Source organism: Passer domesticus, chromosome 2 (genome assembly GCF_036417665.1).
Source record: "Passer domesticus isolate bPasDom1 chromosome 2, bPasDom1.hap1, whole genome shotgun sequence".
Taxonomy (NCBI): Eukaryota; Metazoa; Chordata; class Aves; order Passeriformes; family Passeridae; genus Passer; species Passer domesticus.
Genome location: NC_087475.1, coordinates 51265158 through 51288970, shown reverse-complemented (window position 1 = coordinate 51288970; position 23813 = coordinate 51265158). Strand labels below are relative to the sequence as shown.

The window sequence follows — 23813 nt, the reverse complement described above, 5'->3', positions numbered from 1 at the left end:
TGGCAGGACCACGGTGTAATTGTGCTCACTGATTAGCTCAGGTACCTCCTTCAGAATGCCTGTACACTCACCACTTTGCTCTATTTCACCTCCACTACCACACATGCTCACAAACACAAATGTAGGGAATTGTAGGAAACCTTGGGTTGGAAAACAGACCTTGAAAGACCATCCAGTCAACCCACCTGCTGAGGGCAGGGACACCTTTCATTACACCAAGTTGTTTAAAACCCCATCTAACCTGGCCTTAAACATGTCCAAGGATGGAGAATACACAGCTTTTCTGAGCAACTAATTCTTGAATCTCACCAACATCATCATAAAACTTACGTCTCTTCCTTATGTCCAGTCTAAATCCATGCACATTCAGTTTAAAATCACTGTCGCCTGTGCTGTTGCCACAGACCTTTATTCATCTTTCTTATAAGCTTTGTTTAAATACTTAAAGGCTGCAGTATGGTCTCCCAGGAGCTTCCCCTGGTACTTTTCTTCTCCAGAGTGAGCAACTCCTGTCTCAACCTTTCTTCATAGGAGAGTTTTTATATTCTAAAGCTCAGTTTTGTAGCCCTCCTGCGGACCAGGTCTAAATGTTACTCCTCAACACAGTAATAGTTGATACAGAGCCAACCACTCCCCCACTCACCAAACTGGTTTTCTAGAGGCACACTGATATAAATAAATTAAAATCATGCTCTGAGAGTATATGCAATACCCTTTTGCAGTACTCTTCTTGCTGTTTCAACAGCTTGCCTAGTTCATGACCTGCAATCCACTACACAGAGTTACGGTTGGCAGCTACTGCACATTTTTACACGTATTCTGGCCATGGCAAAAAGCTCATTTTCTGTGTACTTCCCAAGCAACAAACTTCACAGTAACTGCTGCACCAGTGAAGAACAGCAGGTCTACTAACTGTGAACAGGACAATTTCCCCAAGAAAGACTGAAGCAGCTATGGAAAATTCTAATGGCAAGGAAGGCTTCCTACATCCTAAGTAATGATGTGCTAGAGAGAGTTACATGCTTCAGATTAACTTGGTAAGAAGGAAAAAAAAATATCCCTGACAGAAGAAACCTCACCACACTGAATAAAAACCTTAACTTAGGTAGCAGGAAAGTGATTTCTCAGGGCAGCAGAACATTATACTGCCTGTCCAGCTGGTGCTGGGCTAAGCCACCCAGCACCCCCACCACCTGCCACTAGACTCCAGCAAAAAAGAAGGTTCGGTTGGAAAAACTGAGATTCACATCAACCTTCACTTTGCATTTTATAAGAAAATAATGACACTGAGGAGGGAGTCTGGAGTTCTGATTCTACATGATTTAGATAATCACTGGATTAAATCAGTGATGTGTATTTTCTAAGCAATGTGTGAGGTGGTGTAAGCCTGTCTTCATCTAGCACAGCTGTCAGCAGCCTCTGGCTTGCGTGCTAAATTGCGGCATGTGGGTAGACTGCCAGTAGCACACAGCAGGAATTAGATGCTAAAATCATCTGTCTTTCACAGAATCAAGATATCATGGATTACCTCTCTGGTAATACACAGCCAGTTAAGAGAAAAATCCTGCTGAGAACAATTCTTGAAAATTTGCCTAGCAAATAAACTCTGATCAAAACATTCTCTCTTTCTCGCTGCTGTCCTGTAAATCTCAGAACCTGTAAAGCAGACTAGTTTGAAGAGGATGCATCAGAAGATCCCATCTCAGAACAACAGCCTCATAACTGCACCTCATAAATCACAAAAAGCCTCATAAACAGAGCTCTCCTTCCATGTGCGGGAGACAGACTTGAATCCCTTCAGGCACTGGTGCAAACTGAACCCAGGTCTTCCACATCATTAGCGGTTAAGTGACCCATGCTTCTAAGTAAAAAAGAGAGCAGGAACATTACCTGCTTGTTCTCTACTTTAAAATATGGGGTTTCAGGGCATCTAAAGCAGAGTCTGAGTCACAGCAGTGTAAATTTTAACATTTCACCCACCAGGCCAGATACTCTCAATGGTACAGATACACATTACCTCTGTTCCTAGTCCTGATTAGAGGCACACAGCACTGAGCTGCTCTACCTTTAAGGGGTCCACAAACACATAAGAAACTATTTGAGGCCTTAAGAAATGTAATATATTATAGTTAAAAACAATGACATTCCTCTTTATTTTTGTAGTCAAACACAAGATTTAAGGATTTAACTTTTGAATTGTCACTGAAACCCCTACTGATGGTCCACTTCAGGAACAGATCAGGCTAAACACCCGTTTATTTTGTGTGTATGCAATTAAAATAAAAGATCAATACTTGCCCATAACAAAATGTCCAAATGGCTAGCTGACATGGGCATCATTTAACACAAAAACAGTGCCGTGAAGAGGTTTTATAATCCCATTACAAGACTTTGATAGAAGGGCTCACAGTTCATATAAACTGAGGTGGTCTTCACAGACAGATGAAGCATTTTATCATGTTTCATGGTAACAAGAACTTTTTATATACAAGGGACTACTCAAGTGCACGGTTCAACTTCTGTACAGCTGTACAGCTTACACAGCCCTTTATATTTAACTACTAACTAATCCAGTGCCTGCATAGGACACAATCAATAGCTTTATTATCCTGGAATCTAATTACAAGATTGATCACCATTTTTTGCCCTCTCCCTTTTCAAATATGAGTTTTCTCCTAGAGAATGAAAATAACAGTTTTATTTTACTATCTGTCATAGATACTGCATTTTATTAAATTCAAAGGAAGTTCATTATCATACTGAAAGGTCTTCACTTGGTCTTTACAAAGCCAGCTGTACGAGCCCAAAAACTTTACTACAGTGCTATGCTATATGAAGGAATACAACAAAGCTGATATACTTCTAGATTAAAGGAAGCTAATTTCATTTTATGATGCATAATGTGTTCAGCATAATAGTAGATGGTGAATCAGCTCAGTTACCAGTCCTGTCGGACACAGGCATTGCTTAGCGGGACCAGGGCTGCTGCTGAACCAACTAATGACTCCTGTTCTGAGGGAAGCACTTTTCAAATGGCCAAGAAAGCCAGCTTACCAACTGATCCACTCTGACTATTAAAAATACATCCCAACAGGGCTGATAGTTAAAATAGTAGAGCCAGCCGCCTGCCAAAAAACCCTAAAAAAAACCTAATGTGTGAATCTATTGAGGGAAATCTCAGGTTATTTATTCATACTGAGGATCCCAAAAGAGAGAACATTTGTTTAGGCCAGAATTTGCAGACTGTACCCACCTCCAGGCATCAATGCTCTCAAAATGCTGGTCATGATGTGCTTGAACTTAAAAGATTGAGGAACAGCAGAAGACAAAGCAACCAATCTTGTTAGTATTACATAAGATGTAAACCTACGAAAAGAAGTTGGGCAAGTAAAACTTAATTCATGCTTTGCCTTCATCCTACTTCTCTCCAAAGACTTCTATATACAGAACAATATTAACACATCTGATCATAGCAATATCGATTACACACCACAATTACAATATTTCAAATCACCTCTTCCTTACATCCTAAAGTAACAGATACTACCATGCAGGGATATGTTTATCACCATGAGGCTAAACCAGTTACCTCTGGAAAATTAGTTTACTTTATAACTCCTTCAAGATACCAAAATAAGTCTTAGGATGAAAATGCAGCACTTGCAGTAGCAATTGTGTACAACAAAGGCAACAAACACAGTAACTGGTGGTGCCTGGAAAGGTATCATTAAGTTCATGTTGAGTTCAATAGGCCTCTCCTGCATGAAAGGTTGTGAATGATGTGAGGCATTTTTTTCCAGTATTTCCCTTCCAGATTAGCTTTGTCCAGTAAAAAGAACTAGTCAGGCTATACTCAAATGAGCAGTCAACTCCTCCTGGGGAACAGATGTTTTTGGGTCTCACCTTCAGTATTTCAGATCTGCCAGAAAGGTCAGATCCATGGTATATAAATAGTGGGAAGTATGCCACTCATTTTCCTTCCATATACATTTTTGGTAATGACACAGAACACTGTAAAAATGAAGGGAGAATAAAAAAACCTTAAAACTACTTGAAACAGAGAGAAATTTAAATAGATTAACTCATTTAGTTCATCTAGCTCATAACTGGAGGATCTAAGAAAGCAAATTAGGAAAAGCAAGCCCTCCTTTTAGAATTCCTGGTTTTGAATTTGCCCTATAGAAGAGTATTCAATGTAGCAACAGGGAAAGAGACCTCTGGACAAGGTGCACTGAACTCCATTCCTCAAGCCAAAGGATATATGCAAATAAAATTTAAAAAGACTCTAGAACAAAACCCCATATGGCTTAAACCCCATAACGTATAATCTATTTAAATTATCAAACATGGTATTTCTAGTATGTTAGTGCTATTGAACTAATCTAGACAAACCTCCTTCCTTAACAGGTAAGTAGCTTACAGAAATTTCAGAGGCACTTAGTTATCAAATATTACTCTACTTACAGTATTTGTGAGTCAGCATGCCTCTTGGAACCTTGCTGTGACTTTTAAGAGCTGGGTTTTAAGTTCACTTCAAATTAACTTAACCAATTAAACTCAATAAAACACTGCAACTTAAGTCAATAAACCAAAATCCTACATTACACAAGATAACATCAAGAAAATTTACTAATGGTGAAAGAAGTGTGTCAAATGGATTTTATTATTACAATAGTGTGTGTTAGACTTAATATCTGGGGAGAGTATACCTTGAATATTTTAAAAATCCACTAGTACCTTCCATCATAATGGTGTACCACAAACAGGCTTCAGGCAGCCTAATGATCCTGCATTTCAATGTCTACAATGTAGCTGTTCACAGGTGAGCTATGCAAAAGTAATCTTTGCCTATAATCAGTAGCGCCAAGAGAGGCCAGAGAGCTCCTGGGAAGAGCAAGGCTGCTGTCTCTCCAAAGCGTGAGATCTGGGCTTCCACCTGGAAAAGCTTCCCCTCATTAACCAGGTCCAGCTATCAGCTTACATGCATGCATTGAAAGGGGCTAAAACTAAGGTAAGAAAACACATCCTTTGGTGATTTTTCTAATATTCCACCTGTATGGTGAAAAAAGAGATCTCTCACTGTAATTAAAAGATTCTAAAGGATAAGCAAGGTTTCATGTTGGGAGCTGCATAATCAGCCCTTTTCTAACACTTAACTGCAGACCTCAAGCTGCAGGGTGGGTAGGCAATGAAGAAGGGAAGCAAGTATCTCTATAAAAGGACAATCTCATTGAGAAAACCTGATTTCCTCCATCTGCCAATATCCCTTTCATTTCGTCCATATTAACTTTTGGCCAAAGGTACACATGGGTCAGAATGAAGCTGCAGTAAAAATAATAAAAGCACAGTAGGGAGCACAAACAGCTCAATGTTACTCATCCAAACTAAAACAGAGATGGTAATAGGATGCTTCAGAAAGACTTCTTTTCTTCTTCTTTAAATAAGGCACCATTTACAGGCTTTTAGAAGGCATTAGACTTCAAGGATGGTCAGAATCCTGAATTTTAACTTCAGCTTGGCTTTCACAAGAAGGGTATTAACACCTTGAGGGCAATCAAGAGAACTACTGTTATTAAGCATATTTAATACCTGAAACCAGTGAAGTGTTTCAATTTATTCTCAACAGAAAACTCTGAAGTGACCAGCACAATAAAAATATCTCTATAGTAATGAATTACTATAGAGATAAAATGGAGCAGAGTTCATTATTTGCATTCATGACAGAGACATCTTTGAAAAGGAAAATTAAAAAGTACATGGGTGATTAGAAAGAATGAGCAGGGCACATGTGAATTGCTATCTTTTCTGTTCTATAGCGTATCATAAAACTACTGAAAATTAAAACATTGTCTGAGTTTATATTACTGCAACCATAATATAACCTGATACAATTTGTGATTTACATACTATTACTACAGATGTAAAACAAACTGGAAGATAATACAACACTTGTGTGGTTACTAAATAGCACAGGTGCCTGAGATAAAGTTCAGTTTGGCACTGAAGGCAATGAACTGGTGCACCTTGCAGAATAACAATTTCTGATGAAGAGGACTGCAAACATGAAAACCAAATTTAATCGCCATTAACAGCAACCAGATTTAATTCTCCTCCAAGACCAATAAGCTGTAGCTTTTTGCTTGCTTGAACTACCAAGATTACTACCAAAAAAAGGGGAGGACTGCAGACCAGGCCCCACATGTCCCAAAAGCCTTGGGGCAGCTAGAGGACCCCACTCACTCCAGCAATGATTGACTTCATCAATGGTTAACTCGCACCGCCCTCCATCTGCTTACACCACAGTCAGAGAGGTGGCAAATGCTTAACGGGGAGGAAACTGATGACTGAGTATTTGGCAGCTATAATCAGCACAGCACTTATTTTTGGGTGATGAATCACTGCTTTTATCCCAGCCACACAGTGCTGGTACATTCACTGCACAGAAAACCTCTTTTATGCAAGGGGCTGATGGCAGGACAATGAACACCTCTCCTGGTAGAGTCACGTCAAGAGACTGCTTTGGAGAGCTCAGAAGATCTTATGACCAAAGGCTGCTGTGTGCAGTACTGCTCACTATCATCTGCCAGCCACACAACCAAGCTCTGGGAATGTGGGACTACTTGCCAGGAGATCTCCAAAGTCTGTTTATAGTCAATAAGGATCACATTTTCCTTCCTAGTGAAAACAAGACTGAGGATGCCATGAAGGCATGCAAGGTGTCAACAATGGTATCAAGGGAGAAAGCTAGGTCCCCTCCCTTGTGAGCCCCTTGAAACTGACGTCAAGTCCCATCACAAAACAATATTCAAAGTTCTGTCAAAACCTTGAATAAATGTGCAAAAATTGGAAAACTGGAAAAAAATGACTGAACAACATTTTCATACTCTCAGCTGAAGCACATCTCCGAAATCACGCTCCCCACAAAGCCCTTGGCAGCCTCACCACAGGCTGCCTGGGACCAGGGCCAGGAGACGTACCCGATGTCATCATGCGCCAGAAACGGCACTGCAGCTACCTTCCAAACCCACAGTGATGGCAGTGAGCTGCAGAGTCTTTATTTGGCACTGCAGTGCACATGCTCTTCAGCAGTGCTGTACATTGTCAAGATTTATTGCCCTGCTCCCGCCTTGCCTCTCAACTCAGAATCTGGCAGTAGTTCAAGGACTGACCCAGGCTTTTGGTACATCCTCCGTGGTCTCTTGAACACAAATTTCCACCACAGCAGTGCTCTCAGTCACAGGATAATTACATATAGGTCAGCAACTATTTTCTGTGGCATATCAGCTGTATCACAAATGACATCCTAATAAAATTATAACAGATCCACTGACATTTTGCCTCAGCATTAAGAGATGTGACAAAGTCAATAAACACATCATATGCGCTTCAGGGTAGTGAATGGGTGAAATCAGTGCTTTTGCTTTAGTGTTTACTATGGTGGAATCCAGAATCCCTAACAAATGCAGCAGATTACTTTTGCCACCCCAAAATAGGCACCTCCTAACTTAAAACATCTGCCTTGCCACCACCTACCAAATTACTCCATCCTTTTTTCATTCTGACTTTAAACTGATATCAACAAGTGCAACGCTTTAATATAAGCTCAAGCCTGAGAATGCATCTGTTTATATTAATGTCCAACCCAAATCCACTCATTTTGGGATTCATCAAGAAGAGTGGAACAACAATTATTATTTAGATAGAGATACATATACAAAAAGTATAAAATATAAATTAAAATATTTAAACATAACTGTATACAGATAGATATGTGTGTTTATAATCATACTATATAATTTTTTACTCTATACATATAAAGATGTAAGTATAAAGATACAGATTATAAAGAAAATTTTTTGAGGCCAGGTTTATTCTTTGAATCAGAGTGACCTGCAGAACAACTGAAAAATCTCTATGAAACACAGATATCACTTGCGTATCTATTTTTTCTCTGTTTTTTTTTCACTTTTGCAAACCCTTTAGAAAAAAACAACCAAAAACTAGTGAGCACCACTCCTTCCTTTTTAGCCAGTTTTTATTACTATTCCTGTCAATATTACAAGAAATATTTTAGTCTGAGAATTTCCAACTCATTTCTGCTTATGACACCACCAAAAGCCTAATATTGTCCTAACATTGCTGAAGATCAAAAGAGAAAAGAGTGAATTCTAATAACATCAGCTCTAATCCCATTAGATTTCAAGCTGTGCTCATGAATCTGCTCTTTAGGGGCCAATCACTAAAATGCCTTTTTCAGCTCTAGCTTCCTATGCCTGTATCTTCTTCAGAAATTCAGTAGCCGCTCACAACATTCAGCAAGGAATATTTTTGTACTGACTATACAATATATTGTGGTGACTATTTCCCAGAAACAAATCCCTACCATACAATATGCACTTGTTGCTTCCAGCCCGCAATCCTTCAGTGTGTTGAACAGACCTAATACTAAAAGGCTATTGCTGCTCCTTTTTTCCACTGTCACCACTGGAGCACAATTGTAATTGATCATTTACAAGTCATACATAATTGAAAGGGTAACACAGAAACATGTCATACATCGCTCTATAGAGCAGTGATGTCTCCCTAAACACCCTTTTATCAGTTGTCCCGGATCTGCACATAAGTTCTATCCTTAAATTATCATACACAACAGTACTAAGTTCTTTTAAAAAAACCCACAAAATTCCTCATGATGCTATCAGATACATGACTACTTTTTACAGCGACCAATTGAAAAATTTTACTTCAAAACCACCATACAAACAGCGAGGTGTTCTGCACTGCAAACTATTTTTTCTGTAATATAGTATCACTTCCCAAAATAAGAACTTAAATAATCTATATTCTTTTAGTTTATTGTTAGTTCAAGGCAGTTACAATTAAAGTTTCAGTACAGTCATGTACTAAGAGTCTGCAACAAAACTCAACAGTACCACAAATAAATTAACCTGTACATGAGGTTTCAGTAAGATACATAAAGAACTAAAATGTAGAAATTGTTTTGTAAGTTGTATGTAGAAACTGCTTTGTAAGTTTACACATTAGGATAATCTTTTTAAAAGGACACATAGAGCAAGATGGGTGATTTCAGGAAGGATTATCCCTCTGCTATGGAATATTCTATTTCAAAATTTCCATAGAAACAGTAAAACCCATTTAAACTGCTATAAGGCTACCTACACTATTACTGTCTAAAACACCTGAGCCCACATCTATAAAACGTTCAAATTTTTTGGCAAAATATCAGAGTGTGGGTGCCTGATAACTCTTGCATCCTGAGTTATAAGGCCTCTGAAAAAAGAGGAGGGCCAATGCTGCAGCTGGAAAAATACATCTGTGACTATATATACATATTTAAGGGACAGAATTAGAGCTGCTCTACCTATCTAGATAGGTATTGTAAATCCCTGTTGTTTAATGGAAATTGGAAATGCAAGTGCTGTGGTGGGTCTGGAGCACAGTCTGCTCACTATAGGGCAGAGATTTACCTTCAAGCCCTGGTCATCTGTCTTTCTGCTTCTTCCCTCTCCTCCTCTACCATGTACAAGGCTGCCACCAGTGCAAAACCAAAGGCGGTAATTTCTCAACCAACCTGTCACACAACCACTGCTGCACCGCAGCCGGTTAATCAAACGTGTCCCTTTGGAAACCTGCATGAAGGCACCGTATCTGCCACTTCAAATTAGCGGCTCCAAATATTCAGGTCCATTTGCACACCACAGTCTGTCCCAATCCATTATCACATGACACTTGGTCAGCAAGCAGATTGTAAATTAACATTTCCATCTTCTGATGTAGCCTTTTAGTCATAGTAATTACAATAAAATCTCTTTAATCAGCAGACTCATAAAATAACCAAGATGGATGTCTTTTATTTGAGAAGACCTTGTGATACACATTATGTCACCAGCTGCAGGGGGAGAATATCAGCTTTGCTAGGGCAGCAAAGCAGCAAGCTTTCTCACACTCAAGCCAGGAACAGCTATTTGAGTTCCTCAGTGATGCAACGCTTTCTGCTGTGATTAAAGTGAAACAAATAACATATTTCAGGTTTCCTCTTTTACTTTCAGTGTACTTCCAATGTTCTTAATAAAACACTCCCACAAAATGCTTGCAGATCACCTAAGCAGAGACAGACATGCTCTGTAATGTCATTTCTTCAATGTTCAAGGCAGCCTTTTCAACAGGGCTTATAATTAAGAATGCTTTTGATGGTGAAATTGGGCCTCTGCTGCTAATCAAAGGACCAAAGACACCCCTCAGCATGCATAATTCCACACCTCTTTGTTTCAAGGAAATCTTGACAGGAAAATAATGGTTCCTTCCATTCCTTTCTTCTCTGTCAGTTAACCACGGAAGGTTATTCTGCTCCAGCCTCCCAACTGCTGCAGCACAGATTACTGGAATGGGAAAGAGTCAGAGGCACAAACTTCCCAAGAAACCCTCTGCATCATTTTTGCGCTGGGGGTGAATGAACTAACCTGAGTAAAATGGCCTTCACCAGAACCTATGGGTATGTCCCAGGGAAAATTCAGTGCTTGCTAAAATTCAAGAAAATTGCAGCCAACTGAAACAGTCTGTCCTTCAAACCAACCCTATTTTTGATCCTCAGATATTCCCAAATATGATCTCAGCTCAGGCACAGCTGAGACTCAGAAGTACAGCACTGTCAAAACTCTTCAAAGACTTAAAATATCTGGAAAAACACAACACAGCTTTGCAAGCTTCTGTATTGAAGTGTGTTCCATCTTTGAGAAATCTTCTCGAGATTACCAAATGATTGCCTTTCCAAAGAAAATTCGTAGGGTTTGTACAGCAAATCTGAGTTTCTAAGTTGTAAATCCAGTTGGTACTCAAGGAACAAGAATTTCTGCTAACAGAGAAATAAATCAATTAAAAGGTGCACAAAAAGTAACAGGGAAAATGTATGCAAGCAGAAGAAAGAAGAAGCTCTGTTCTGTCTCAATCTTCAAGACAGGTCAAACAGTTCCTGATCCTGCTTTTCAGTGTTTTGATCCTGTCATTGATTTATCCACCAGAGAAAGTAAAGAAGTTTAATCTTCAGACAGTTATTGAAATCACTGCAACTAAAGAGGTAAAAAGCACTCAAAAATAAACTATCCTCAATTCCAAAAGCTTTTTATACTTGCAAATTGCATTAATCATTCTTTTTAAAAAGTGGAAGTATAAACTAACAAATTTGAACACCTAAAAATTACCGAACTCTCAAAGATAGAGGTTGTAGGGCAATCTCAAGCATGAGTTAAATACTCCTGTGCTGCTTCCTTAGTGTTACTGGCCAAAGGGGCTTGTAAGAAATATGGACATCCCCTCACCTCAGTTCTATTCCCTCTGTGCTACATCCATGCACCTCCCCCATACACAGCATTCGTTATTCACTGAATTTACAGTGTTATTAGGAAAGCATCCATTTAAAGAAAACTCTGACATGAATTTTACATCAGTTTGTTCCTTTGGGTATTCCACTAGGCTTCAAAGAGAATGTGTCAGTAATTAATGCAAGTTCATAAGTTTATTTCCTAGGAGTCGGCCCACATATGTGGTTTTGTCCAACAGGATACGTCCCTCGGCAAAGGCCTGAGCTGCACTGGGAGCATCACCAGCTCTCTAGTGAACCATCACCACTTTCATGTAGTCATCTACAAGTCCTTCTGAGAGAAGCACGATCTACATTTTTCTTTCTTCATACATTTCTTCATATATTTCTGAACATCTTGATATTATCTCCTTTCCTAACAGACTCTATTTTTTCTGGCTTTGTATTTCTTCTATGCTACCCAAACAGGTATTAAAAGATAAGTGAAGAAATTTCAGAAGTAACTGAAATACTTAATGTGTTCTGAGGAATGGAACAAAGTTTCTGGAAAGAACATTACTCCTATCTTCTCGCCAGAACTGGACAGAAGTAGTGGTAACTACAGCCAACTCCTTCTGATTTGCAGTTACAGAGGGACAAGAATTGCATTTATAGGAGATGCCACAGAAAGACATCTGGGGACACAAGGGCCAAAGAAGAAAGAAAACCTGAGGGAAATAACAGATATGTCATTGCCAGTTAAAACAGCAGCTAAATCCATTTCTATCAAACATCATCATGCGGCTCTTGGAGCAGACATGAGGGCACAGAATTACAAGGGATCTTAGAGGGCTGCAGCAAGTCATATTTTTAGTTTTAAATCAGATACCATTATAAAGGCTATGTCCCTAAAGGCCATTCCCACACATTAAACATTATCTCTTGCCACCCACAGAGATCACATGGCACAGCCTCTCCTTGCTCTACCCTGTACTCCATACTTAAACCATAATAAAAACATGGTTTTCTCACTAGCTCCCCATTGACGCCCCTGAAACTACCTTGTTGTCCAGAATTACTGATTCACGCTATTGTGCAACGTGTTCCAAAATTTACTTGGACTTTCTTCCCAGACATGCAGAACCACTGGAACAGCAGGAGAGAGATTAAATTTGATACCAGAAGTTCTGCATCAAGGAGAAGCCAATTTTTAAATTAGGAGCTGTTTCCAATCACTACCAACACTCTGTGGGCAACAGGGTTTTATTCTGATCTCAAAAAAAAAGAGCAGTTAGTCTGAAACTGAAAACTTCACAAAAATTAGATGACATTCTTAATGGATTTTTTTTTTTTTTGCATGCATAAACAAATGTCCTAACCACAGCCACAGACATGAGCCAAAGATTATGAATTTCAGTATGTGAAGTCAGGAAATACACAATGTAAATACTGAAAATTCAACAGCAGACACCTTCAGATATTCCCTGTGCCCTGGTGAGTGGATTCAAACAAATATATGCACCAACAATCCAGAAGCCCAAGAATCCAGATATTTGTCTGTAAAGGCAATCTAAAACACTTCAATGACTACACTTGTTTAGTGTCTCTCAACTTTTCTATGTCAAAAGTGATGTTAGAAAACGAGGAGAAAGTGGTCCTCTAACACTCCATTCTATTTAGAAAGTTTGAAAAAATACAAGTAAGCAAGCAAAGAAATAAACCAAACCCACAGACATCTTTTTTCTATTCAGCAGCAAGCAGAATTTCTTTTAAAAAGAAAGCAGTATCATGACAAATACTCCAACTCGGACTCCATCTTTAGGGCTTTCCTCCTTCTTCCCCTCCTGCACCCCACCAGAATACAAGCTTATATGAAGTCTTTGTAAGTGAAATAGACTAGTTTAGTATTTTTCCAATACCTACCATTAGGCAACATTTGGGGTTATTTGTTATTTTTACTACTTTAAAGCTAAATTTTCATTGTCGTATAGCCAGAATCCTGCAGACAGATGTATCTTTTTTGACATTTGAACCCCACTCACTGTAAATTTTACATGCTTGCAAATTGTGAACTCAGGCTCACACACTACAGCAAAGCCACTGACGTGTTATCTCCCTGCACCTCTAAAACCTGCGTATTTTCCAGAGCACCCTCATCGTTCAGGCACTTTCAACTACGATCCCTTGCTGGCTAACTATCAATTTCCTTTCAAAGTCCTTTTCACTACTACTTCCCAGCAGCAATAAACACAGTTCTTTCAGGTAACAGCTGCCTTGCAGTTTGACACCATTCAGAAACCTATTACAATGATTGCTACAGGAAGGTATCTTAAAATCAAGCTTGTCTCCAACCAACTTTGAAATTATCTAAGCTTTTAAATGCAAGTGTATGAAGCTCATTTTCTTTGCAACACATGAGGAGAAGGAGTTACCTTAAATGACCCAGGGAAGAGTGAAATGCCAAGCAGCAGCTCTCTGATTTGGGCATGCACAGAGTGTGCAAAGCAGCAGCACTTGAAAGAAAAGTGTTGGGATTTCTTTAGTTTGTGTTTTGAGTTGCAAGCAGTGACCACATTGCTTTAAGTATTTAAAGCATAACAGCAGATCAGAATTGGATGAAACACAATGCCTGTCATGGTATTTTTTGTTTTCTAAGACTATTTAAGAAAAGACTTGAAAGTGTCCACAAAACCACAGTGTCCCAGACCCCCCAGTTCACTCCAGCACTGCTCTCACTGTAGCACTGCTAGATGTTTGTAACTCTCACAGAACAGAAAATGCAAACTTCACACTGACGTTAACAGGCACTCCAAATATACCCCTGCCCTTTTTTGATTGTAATTATGACTGGAACATACAAACAGGACACAAAAACCGTTTCTCCAACACCTGTGATATACAAGCAAGCAAGCAATGTAACATGTAGTGTCACAGTCAAATGCCTTGGATTTTGTCATGTACGACTTTGAGACACCAAAATTCTTCAGAAAAGCCCTCCTGCACCCTTCTGTACCTGATGGAGGCTATGGGGAGTTTAAACCAATATGGATTTAGCCACTCTTGTGCTGAAGAACACTTGGAAAATAAACTGAAATAGCTACGTGTTCAAATACAGACACGCTTTTGCACTGAGTAGTTACAGGATTTCTTTCAGGCCTAGGGAGCCACAGACAGGACAAGCTCCAACAAGAAGGGGTTCCTCTCCTGTGACAGAATTTTCTACATCCCAAGGCAATACAAAATCCAAACTGCCACTGCAAACATCACTAGGGAAGGAAGGTCTGTATTAATTGCATTATGTTACACACCTCATCTACAGATGCCAGAGGTTATAGCTGCACCAGTCACTTTATCTACGCTTGCATAAAGCATAGAGGCTGAGGCAAGTGCCTCTTTCATTTAATTTACAAAGAAAAGCTTTACAAATAAAGTCTTGGGGTTTTTGTTTTCATTTTTATTAAAAACTAGTGGATGATTAAGCCCTTACAACATTAAGAAAGTGTACTCAGCATGAGACACGGTTTAGAAGTAAATACATCAGCTTATCATTCAACTCAGAGACTGACTAGCCTCGAGCAAGTATATCAGGATCTCTGCTTTCACACTTCTAGAACTGTGCAACCATCACTGTCTAATTCAAATAAAATAGACAACCCCCCAGGAATCTTCCTGCAATTAAAGCGAGCAGCAATTAAGCAAAAAATAGTTGTAAGGCTCTGAGAAAATAAGTGAATCAAAATGCTCTGGTTCACAAGGCTCAAGGAACAGCCCCGTGTTTGCAAGACCACTGCTTTTCTCTTCTCCCCATGGACACTAACCCAGAAAAAATTTGCAATTAACTTAATAATCGATTAAAAAAAGTCATCTTCATGTGGAAACCCATAGCACTGGGAATATTTCTCCGTCTGCCCCGGGGTGCCCTGATCCCCAAGGGAGCACTGACTTTGGCCCTCATTCATGGAGATAGTTTCCTAGACTTCAAGATAGACTAGAATCCACAAAAGGGTGAAACAGATTACAGAGAGTAGTGTAGGTGTATCACCTGCTGAGAAATTTAGTATGTTGTGGATAGAAGCAAGATGGAGGGCACAGGGTATTATCTTGGGTTTCTTTTTCATGCTTATTCTTCCTTCTTCTTCATTAGTTTGGGTGGCATTTTGTAATTGGCAGAAAAGTCCGCATTGCGGGCTCTTTGGGATCATTTATTGGGCTAAAAGGGAAAATAATCTAGGTGCCAGTTGTTAAACGGATAGTATAGTCTTAAAAGACCTTGTAACAAGAGACTGTTAGCCATTTTGTGCCTTCTAATGAAAAGGTGCCGAACTCAAAGTAGTGAGACTGTTTTACTGATAAGAAATAATAAACACTTGAGTCCGAACATGAAACTACCATCTCCAGTGCCTTCAATCCAGACCCAGAGAAACTGACAACTGGTACCCCCACATCTTCAGGAGATGCTACAATGATGACCAAAAAGAAAAAGAAGGCGAAAGTACGTGCTCAACTGTATGTAGCTTCTGTCTTCTATGCTTGAGTTACTTTCTTTTTGCTTTAAATGCTGTAGAAGCAGTCAGAATTTCTCTTTAATTTTTTGTAAGTTTCAGACATTGATTAGGCACTGGTAAAGCTCGGCTGAGACAGGTTAGCAATAAATCAAAGGTACACAGAGACGTCTTTCTGTCTTTAGCTGATTTTCTGTTATTGGGGTGGTGCATTCTTGCTCCCGTATCTGCTGAGATCTTGTACCACACAGTAATATGCAAAATGCCTCTCTATCAATATGAACAGAAGAGCACTGTACCATATTATTCATGCAAGATTTTATTCTTAAAAAATAATTTCACAAATCTATTGCTGCATTTCTCCACCCCTCTTACTTAGTGTTTACCTAGCTGCCAAAATCACTAAATTTCAAATGCAGATGTGAACCTTACCATGAATATCAACTAACATCTTCTGACTGAGCTACGATTTTAAATGTCAGTTCTCGGCAAACAAGTGAGCAAAACTCATGAGGGCATAATTTATTAACATTGTAAATTAGACTGTTGTTAAATGTTTTCCTCTAGTAATGACATGGTTGGCCCCTAATCAGACATGCACACACTAGCAGGAGTTACAGGATCACCCTAATTCTGACCGCAGACTCAGGTTTTCACATTTGCTTCAGTTCTGAACTGAAAACCAGGCAAAACATTAAAAAAAACTAATTCTAACGTAACAGTGACAGATCACATCCTATAGCACATTCAAAGGACACTCCACCCCTCACAACAGTGAGAAATTCCTTTGTACAACATCACAGCAGCATAGAAATGGAACATTGAATGTGATAATAAGGTAGAAACTAATGACTTTTGTTGTCCTAGAAGATGAATCAGATAGGTTTAGAAAGGTTTGTTCAACTTAATGTTAAAACTTTGAGAAGTAAGATTTTACAACCCCAGAACCTGTTAAGAGTGCTTAGCTATCATCAAAGTTACATGGTTTTTCCTGGGAAAACTAAACTTTCTCATCATACTCTCAGAGAATATTAAATCATTATTTTGCTGCCTCTAAACAGCCTTTAAAAAAATTTGGATGCTGCCCTTTTTTCTCCTTTCTAGACTAAAAGAATGTTTACCCATCAAACTTCTATCCAGTTAGTTTATGCTATGCATTCACTGACTTCATTTCCCAATCTAAAATGATTCGTTATTTTTCTGTACTGATCTTTCTCTTAAATGATTCTGGATCTCACCTCCAGTTTACCAATTTTAATCTGGTCTTCTATAAAGCTTGCAGTCCAGCTGGAAGTTTAAAGGCATTGTTGTCTTGGTTCTGGCCAAGACATGGTTAATTTCTGCAGTAGAAGGGAAGGGGCACAGCCAGGAAATGGAAGTTTATTCTGTATCACCTCATGTCATTGCCAGGGACAAGGGGAAAAGAAGAGAGTCTCTTCTAGGAAGAAGGCATTCCTTCCAGTCAAGTCAGTGTGGTGGCAGTTCCCAGCTGGAGGGAATAGTTGGATAACATCAGTTCCAAGCCAGAGGGAACAGCTGGGTAGCTGGTTCTGAGCTGGAAAGAGTATTTGGAAGGATCTTAATGTTTATAACACATACCTACCAGAGGGAGTAGAGAAGATGGAGCCAGACCCTTCCCAGCGGTGCCCAGTAGGACAAGAAGCAACAGCATGAAGAAGCACAGAAAATTCCATTTAAACGTAAGAAAAAAACCCTTTTGTATTATCAGGATGATCAATCAAGTTGCCAGGAAAGGTTGTGGAGCTTCCATCCTTGGAGGCTCCAAGGATGGAGGCCTTGGATATGCACACAGGGACTGCATATACAGTCTTGAGCAACCTGTTCTGGGTGGTCCTGCTCCTGAAGTGCCCTTCTGCCCCAACAATCCTGTGATCCTGTGGTTATGTTCAACTGCATCCTACCATCTGTAATTTGATAACCCCACCAGACACATATCCCTCTGTTAGACAGACTGCCACCACCATTTAATCTGTTTGCAGTGATCCACATCACATGCTTCTGTATGTTTGCAGTCATCCACACAGTCATCATTTCATATTCCAGATTGTTTCTGAGATGTTGCATATGACTCCAATCAGAGCCTTACTGAAGTCAAGAAGAAACTCTTGGACTGTTCTTTCACCCCAGCTGAGATACAGTGTCACCAAGTCATTCTATCTCAACCAGAAATTTCATCAAGCCCGTTTCACAAGCTCACTACATTCCATCATTACATTTTTGCCCTCGGTACTGTAACCAACTACAAGACTTAAAGTCTATGTACTTTATTACAAAACTGTCATAAAATATCAGCTTACACTTATTCATGACCACATGCTTTTGACGAGTTACGCGTCTGAACATCTTTCAAGTTGCCAAATTTGTTTGAATGGTCTGCAATCACAACATCTTCCTTCTTTGTCTCTTTTAAGAACATACTCTCTATGTGCCCTCTTTTGGGATTCCACTGTCTTTTATGGTTCTTACAAGGTAATTGTTCTTTAACTCAAAACTGCTTCAGTTAGTTGTTTGGGTAGAAAAGAAAATCCACCTTAAGCTTACAAACCTGAATGTTTGTAACTCAAAAGTGTTCTTCAACCTGTTCTTTCCTTTTTCTGGCCTGTGTTCCTTCCATCTTGCTGTTCGCTTCAACCATGCTAAGTTAGCTTATCTTCTTTGTAAAGACAGAATACAGGTAGATTACTATTCCAACTTCTTCTGTCTTCAATTATTTTCTCAATTTCTCCTCCAGATAACAGTCATAATTTCCTTTGTCTCCCTTTACTTACAGAAGCTTTTTTCTACTTACAAAAAAATAGTTTGTTGTGCACTATATCCCTTACTATCTGCAGCTCTGCATTTTTTAATTTGTCCAGCATGCTTCTCATTTTCTTTTATCTTTAATAATCATAGTGCCAAAAGAGTTTGTCAACATTTCAAACTACCATCCTTGTACTGCTGTTTGGATACTTCACTTGGATTTAGCCAACAGTCTCAAATGAAGTCTCAGCTTACCTGCAGAGAGAACCTGCTAAATGATCTCAGGTTTTTAATATTCTTTTGTAACTGTATTTCAAAGCTGTGCTAAACAAATCAGTCAGAGAAGCAGTACACCCACGTTCACAACCTTTCTTTAGCTAATGATAATTACAGATTGTACTACAGACAGCCTTTAATAAACAGCATCAGGTTTAGAAAGAAGACATCTGTAGGGACCTTTCTGTTGCCATGGAAATATCTGCAGGCCAAGCTGTCTTTAGCTCCACACATTACCTCTGTATTAACCTGTTATTATGCTTTTCTTTGAGTATTAATACAAATTATGGACTAACTCCCCCCAATAGGATTATTATAAATGATAATTTTGTCTTGACTTTGAGGGATTCCAAAGGAGGAGCACAAATGCTACATAAAAGGGTAAAATTCTGGACTTTCAGAAAACTGAATACTGGCCTGATGTTGCATGGCTTTTATTCCATGGAGTCTTGCATATCTGCAGCTTGCTTCAGTAACAGACATAGGTCAAGGCTCCCAGCAATCACTAATGCACTTTCTGAAGGCCAGGGAGCAATTCACAGCTAAATTTTTTCACATCATTATAAAAGTCTGGATGAAACTTAAACCATGCCAGCTCAAAATATTAAACAGATGATTACTTTCTGAAACTATGCGATTAACACAGTAACCACCACAAATGCAATAAACAATAATGACAAATGGTGTGGAACACTACAGCAACAAGCATAATAAATGCGTGCAACAGACGGTCTCACGTGGAATACTGCTTTGAAGGATCCCAAAACATTTTGCAACTATGTACACTTAACACTGCTGAAATGCAGTCATCTCAAAGGGTAGATGGTACTAAGTAACTTGCAAATGGCATACAGCATAACAGGGGCATCTTTAACACCCGCACAGAATAAACAGGATCTCAGTTTTTAAGATCTCATCCAAAACACGCCCACACAGCCAAGTGCATAGTACTCAATTTACTTATTTCATATAAATGAAGGAGAAATTAACCTCTGCTAAGGTATGAACCATTGGGCTCCAGAAGAGTGAGGGATCCAAGCGCGATTTTTCACAATTAACAACAGCATTTTCACTGCTTCACCAAAATTACACAGGACATAACTGGAAACGTTCCTTACTCTGACAATATCTCATACTGCCAATAACTTTTGAACAGAAGATCAATCAGAAGTGCTCCCTAATGGCTTCCATTGCAACATTAATTTTTGTCACCAAGTATCTGATGATAGACTTTGGAAGAGAATCATTTAGAGCACTGCCCAAAGAAGCACAGGCAACCTCTTTAGCATGAACTAAACTTGCAACTCATAGAAAAACAACTTTAAAAGAATTCCATGAAATACAAAGTTATTGCTGCTGGTTCTTACCTAGTATGAACTATATCTGTTAGCAAAAAGGCTCTGAGTAGAGTTTCTCAGATAAAGAAAATCATAACAAAAATATTTTCTGTATTTTTTCTGTATTTTTCTAATACCTTGGAACCTCAAAATAAAAAAGAAAGTAATTTTATCAGGCTGTCCAGAGTGTGAACAGCAATTTAGGTTCTATTTCTGAACTGCTGACTCAAATAAAACTGTGGAAATCTCTCCACAGACCCTAGAAAATCTGTGATTGTTGCCCAGAAGTGATACTGAGTTCAGTCAACAATTAAAACCATCTATTTTCAGAACAAAAGGCAACTTTTTCTCTGGTTTTTTTTTTTTTCATCTTTCTTTTGTTTCTTGATCTTATTCCCTCCAGTGGAAAAAACCCCACTCTTAGTAAGCAAAGGGATATACTTTTAATGCAAATTTTAAAACTATAAATACCGGAGAACAGGCCTTCAGGCTGGGAATCCTCATATAATAACAAGTGGCCTAGCTACTACCAGGTAAGGACTTAACTCATCACTCTGGTCTTTTTAACCAAGAGTGGCATGTGCACCACACATCAGTAAAAAATGATATTAAAAGCTGATAATACAAGAGGCAGTAATCCCACTGCCCTCCTGACCCCAACTTGCCTCCTCCCTCATGCTGCCATAGAGACTTGCACACCGGCACTAGGGAACTGGTGGACTGAAAATCACCTCTTTCTCCCAAAAAATCAATCATTTTTATTGTATATCCATCCTCAATCTGATGCACTAGGAATACTACTGCTGGTGATAAGGAAGGAGCTTGAGGTCAACCATGCACGGCCAAGACAACAAGGCAAGAGTGTACTGCTGTGTGCTGGCAGCAGGACTGGCATATACCATGGGATGGTGACAATGAAATGAAGTGGGGGTCTGAGGGCAACAAATGGGGCACTGACATTTGCCTGAGCAGCCAGATTCCAGTATCCTGTATTGTATTTGCAGGGCCCCTCAACATAGGAAGGAATCATGAATCTGACTCCATGTTCTCAGAAGGCTAATTTATTATTTTATGATACTATAGTATTATATTAAAGACTATACTATACTAAAGAATACAGAAAAGATACTTACAGAAGGCTAAAAAGAGAATAATAAAACTCGTGACTCTCTCCAGAGTCCCAACACAGCTTGGCACTGGTCGGCCAATGAGTGAAAACACTCACAGCAGAAACCAATGAAACAACCACCTGTTGATAAACAATCTCCAAACACATTCCAAAGGAGCAAAACACAGAAGAAGAAAATGAGATAATATTGTTTTCCTTTTTCTCGGAGGCTTCTCAGCTTCCCAAGAGAAAAAACCCAGGCAAAGGGATTTTTCAGAAAATATGAACGTGACATATCATCAACTCACATTCAGTGGTGCCTTCTGTCAGTAATCCCACTGGGATCAACAGGACCATGCACTGACAACTTCATTGTACCACTGCTCCTAAAACGTTTTCCCTTTGTTTGGTTTATGTGATGCACACTATCACTTGTGCAAAGCTCTCCATTCACTCAGTGCTCATGACAAACAACCCACAATGAACAAGACAACAGATTGTACTTGCTATTCCACCGTCACCAGTGACTGCTCAGTGCTGCTTTTCCTCTGGAAGATGCACTCAAACACTTCAAGTAATGCTGAAGCTTTCTTATTCATGTCATAGGAAATAATCAATCCAAGTTCAAGGTTTTCTGAATTCCCCACTTCCATAACACACCTACGAGCCAGACCTCAACACCATGGGAAGCCAAGACCCTGGAGTGTACAGGTATCACTACCTCCAGAAGCTCCACTTCTGTTCCCAGCAGGGTGCAGGAAATGTGTTGCTTGTCCTGCCACCCTACCTCTCTAGAAATCCTCCTTCACATGGAAGTGCCACAGGGATGAGGCTCCATGGGTATGAAAAACACACCCACTGAACTAAATGGACCCACAGACAGGGCAGTAAAGGACAAACTTTATGTGGAAGAAAATGAGGATTACACTTCAGAAGCTGAAGAAATTAACAACAAACAGCTGAATGAGAGTGGAAACTCACTAGGTTTGATTTAAGCTATATTACATCCAAATGATCCCTTATGAACAGCAGGCACAGGTAAGCAGATCAAAAAAGATAGTGTAATTTTTAAATTAAAAGTCAAACTAAGATCTCTGCAGAGCCTATGTTCAATGTAGTTCCAATTAAGAACAACAAGATAGTGACAAACAATCAAGCAGCATTCAGGTGTACAGAAAATGGTCTTTGGTCATGTCACTAACTTTGCAAACAATGTATTTGCAAAGAATAGTGCATCTACTTAAAGAAATAACCAACAAACCCATTAGCACTTTCCAGATATAAGACATAGAATCCCATGACTTCTGAGGGATATTTTTTACATTTCAAAGTAAACACAGAAAAGATTTTTTTAACAAATAGTTTCCATTCAATCAAGCCTAGAATCAATGAAAAAGTGGAGTGAGTAATGGCCAAAGCACAATGTGCACAATTACACTGCCTAGGCAAGAGAGCTTCACACTCAGCAGCATTGTGCCAAGAAAGAACTTGCCACTTGACATACAGAAGTTGCTTAAGTGAGAAGACCAATGCTAATTACATGAAGAGATTGGCACTAAAGGTCATGTTATTTAATATGCAGTATTCCTGGCCCTTTAAAGAACACTTAACATATGGCATTTCTGGCTTTTAAGTCACTTTTCAGAGACTTTCCTTATAATCATATTCAATAGCAATCTAGGAAGACTTGCAGAATGAACTTGCAAAACTGAGTGACAAGGTAGTGACACAAAATACATGTGGGAGCACCACTCCTCACCGTGCCTATACAAGGATGACCCATAAACTGGACATGTAAATTGAACTGTCTTGGTGGCAATAACTTATACTACAGCAGCTCTCTTGGGAAACACATTGCCTTCAAAACTATGCCACATTATGGTATATAAAGTGTAACCCATTCTTTTAAATGCTGCATGGAAGACAGACCTGGGAAAAATGGCAATAACCTCATATCTTTCAAGAATTAACTCCATTTAGGACTCTCCTGTTTTTGGCAGGGGCTGGGGAATTTTTAGTAACATTTTTGTTTTAAGCCAATCAACACCTAAAGCATGAAAACTCACTGGAAACCTGAAGTGGGTTAAGGCTGGCTGGATATCAGGCACCCACCAAAATCACTCTATTACTCCCCTCTACAACTGGACAGGGCAGAAAAAACACAAGGAAAGGTTCCTGGGTTGAGATAAGGACAGGGAGAGATCACTCATCAAATACCATCATGGGCAAAACAGACTCAAACTGTGGATATTAAATGAACTTATTATTAAAAAAATCGGAGTAGGATAACAAGATGTAAAATAAATCTTTAAAACACCTTCCCCCACCTGTTCCTCAACTCTACTTCCTCCCCTGCAGAGGCACAGGGAGACTGAGAATGTGGGTTACAATCAGTTCATCACACATTTTTCCTGCTGCTCAGGGAGAAGAGGTCTTCCCCTGCTCCAGTGTGGAGTCCTTTCCAAAGGACACAGTCCTCCACAAACTTCTTCACTGGGTCCATCCCACAGGCA

The 23813-nt window shown here is 39.3% G+C and overlaps 1 protein-coding gene across 14 annotated transcripts in view; it reads right to left on the bottom strand.

Moving 5' to 3' along the window:
* Nucleotides 1–23813, bottom strand: part of KLF12 (KLF transcription factor 12) — a 264047-nt gene that overhangs the window by 133221 nt on the left and 107013 nt on the right. Inside the window, exon 1 of one of the 14 annotated variants that reach the window (XM_064408585.1) lies at nucleotides 3254–3340. The exons of the other annotated variants lie outside the window; for them this stretch is intronic. The gene's annotated coding sequence lies outside the window, so the exon portion shown is untranslated. Of the gene's footprint in view, nucleotides 1–3253; nucleotides 3341–23813 lie in introns of those variants that run through there. 14 annotated transcript variants of the gene reach the window in all.